The sequence below is a fragment of the Oncorhynchus tshawytscha genome, linkage group LG15, assembly GCF_018296145.1.
Source record: "Oncorhynchus tshawytscha isolate Ot180627B linkage group LG15, Otsh_v2.0, whole genome shotgun sequence".
Classification (NCBI taxonomy): domain Eukaryota; kingdom Metazoa; phylum Chordata; class Actinopteri; order Salmoniformes; family Salmonidae; genus Oncorhynchus; species Oncorhynchus tshawytscha.
In genome coordinates, this window is record NC_056443.1 from 38,064,224 (window position 1) to 38,066,723 (window position 2,500).

Sequence of the window (2,500 nt, forward strand, 5' to 3'; positions counted from 1 at the left end):
GAGGGATAGAGGGTGGGAGGGGATAGAGGGTGGGAGGGAGGGGATAGAAAGAGGCTGGGAGGGAGGGGGATAGGGAGGGTGGGAGGGAGGGGATAGAAAGAGGCTGGGAGGGAGGGGATAGAGGGTGGGAGGGAGGGGATAGAGGGTGGGAGGGAGGGGGATAGAGGGTGGGAGGGGAGAGGGAGGGGATAGAGGGTGGGAGGGGATAGAGGGTGGGAGGGAGGGGATAGAAAGAGGCTGGGAGGGAGGGGATAGAGGGTGGGAGGGAGGGGATAGAAAGAGGCTGGGAGGGAGGGGATAGAGGGTGGGAGGGGAGAGGGGGAGGGATAGAGGGTGGGAGGGGATAGAGGGTGGGAGGGAGGGGATAGAAAGAGGCTGGGAGGGAGGGGATAGAGGGTGGGAGGGAGGGGATAGAAAGAGGCTGGGAGGGAGGGGATAGAGGGTGGGAGGGAGGGGATAGAGGGTGGGAGGGGATAGAGGGTGGGAGGGAGGGGATAGAGGGTGGTAGGGAGGAGATAGAGAGAGGGAGGGGAGGGAAGGGATATATGGAGGGAGGGAGAAAAAGGCAGACAGAAGCAGAGAAAGAGAGAGAAAGGAAGAAAGGCAGAGAGGATTATTGTGGTAAAATATGAAAATGAAAGGCAGCTCTGCTAGCTCAACATTACCGTAGTCATACCCCTTCAGAAAAGGTTTTTAGGCTCTTTCATTCATTGTAACGGGGTAGAGAGGAGAGTACATGGAGGACTTTAGATTTGTGTGGGTGCTTTGCTCTCATCTACCTCCTCCTCTCCTCTCCTCCACCTCCTGCTCTCCTCCACCCCCCCTCTCCTCCACCTCCTCCCCCTCTCCTCCACCTCCTCCCCCTCCTCCCCCTCTCCTCCTCCACCTCCTCCCCCTCCCCCACCTTCTCCCCCTCTCCTCTCCTCCACCCCCTCTCCTCCACCTACCCATCCTCTCCTCCACCCCCCTCCTCTCCTCCACCTCCTCCCACTCTCCTCTCCTCCACCTCCTGTGTCTCTTCTCCCCATCAGCTGTGTGTCTCCTTCCCATCAGCTGTGTGTCTCCTCCCCATCAGCTGTGTGTCTCCTCCCCATCAGCTGTGTGTCTCTCCCCCATCAGATGTGTGTCTCCTCCCCATCAGCTGTGTGTCTCCTCCCCATCAGCTGTGTCTCCGCCCCATCAGCTGTGTCTCACATCCCCATCAGCTGTGTCTCCCCCCATCAGCTGTGTCTCCGCCCTATCAGCTGTGTCTCCTCCCCATCAGCTGTGTGTCTCCCTCCCATCAGCTGTGTCTCCTCCCCATCAGCTGTGTGTCTCATCCCCATCAGCTGTGTCTCCTCCCCATCAGCTGTGTGTCTCCGCCCCATCAGCTGTGTCTCCTCCCCATCAGCTGTGTGTCTCCTCCCCATCAGCTGTGTGTCTCCGCCCCATCAGCTGTGTGTCTCCGCCCCATCAGCTGTGTGTCTCCACCCCATCAGCTGTTTATCAGCACCTCAGAAGTATCTCTAACCCTTGTCTGCCATCTCTCCTTGTAGGACAATGAGTTCCCAGTCCTGAGGTGAACCCGTCCTCTGTCCTGAGGTGAATCAGTCCAGAGTTACTGCAGTCCTGAGGTGAATCAGTCCAGAGTTACTGCAGTCCTGAGGGGAATCAGTCCAGAGTTACTGCAGTCCTGAGGTGAATCAGTCCAGAGTTACTGCAGTCCTGAGGTGAATCAGTCCAGAGTTACTGCAGTCCTGAGGTGAATCAGTCCAGAGTTACTGCAGTCCTGAGGGGAATCAGTCCAGAGTTACTGCAGTCCTGAGGTGAATCAGTCCAGAGTTACTGCAGTCCTGAGGTGAATCAGTCCAGAGTTACTGCAGTCCTGAGGTGAATCAGTCCAGAGTTACTGCAGTCCTGAGGTGAATCAGTCCAGAGTTACTGCAGTCCTGAGGTGAATCAGTCCAGAGTTACTGCAGTCCTGAGGTGAATCAGTCCAGAGTTACTGCAGTCCTGAGGTGAATCCGTCCAGAGTTACTGCAGTCCTGAGGTGAATCCGTCCTCAGTCCTGAGGTGAACCCGTCCTCAGTCCTGAGGTGAACCAGTCCTCAGTCCTGAGGTGAACCCGTCCTCTGTCCTGAGGTGAATCCGTCCTCTGTCCTGAGGTGAATCCATCCTCTGTCCTGAGGTGAATCCGTCCTCTGTCCTGAGGTGAACCCGTCCTCTGTCCTGAGGTGAACCCGTCCTCAGTCCTGAGGTGAACCAGTCCTCAGTCCTGAGGTGAACCCGTCCTCTGTCCTGAGGTGAATCCGTCCTCTGTCCTGAGGTGAATCCGTCCTCTGTCCTGAGGTGAATCCGTCCTCTGTCCTGAGGTGAACCCGTCCTCTGTCCTGAGGTGAACCCGTCCTCAGTCCTGAGGTGAATCCGTCCTCAGTCCTGAGGTGAACCCGTCCTCAGTCCTGAGGTGAACCAGTCCTCAGTCCTGAGGTGAACCCGTCCTCTGTCCTGAGGTGAATCCGTC

The 2,500-nt window shown here is 57.5% G+C and overlaps 1 protein-coding gene across 6 annotated transcripts in view; it reads left to right on the plus strand.

Annotated features, from left to right (window-relative positions):
* The window catches only part of LOC121839426 (tripartite motif-containing protein 2-like), a 36,231-nt gene that overhangs the window by 2,650 nt on the left and 31,081 nt on the right, over positions 1-2,500 (plus strand). For 2 of the 6 annotated variants that reach the window (XR_006078981.1, XM_042298526.1), the window contains exon 2: positions 1,536-2,397. The gene's annotated coding sequence lies outside the window, so the exon portion shown is untranslated. The remainder of the gene's footprint in view (positions 1-1,535; positions 2,398-2,500) is intronic. The other 4 variants (XM_042298528.1, XM_042298527.1, XM_042298529.1 and 1 more) reach the window with 4 other exon arrangements.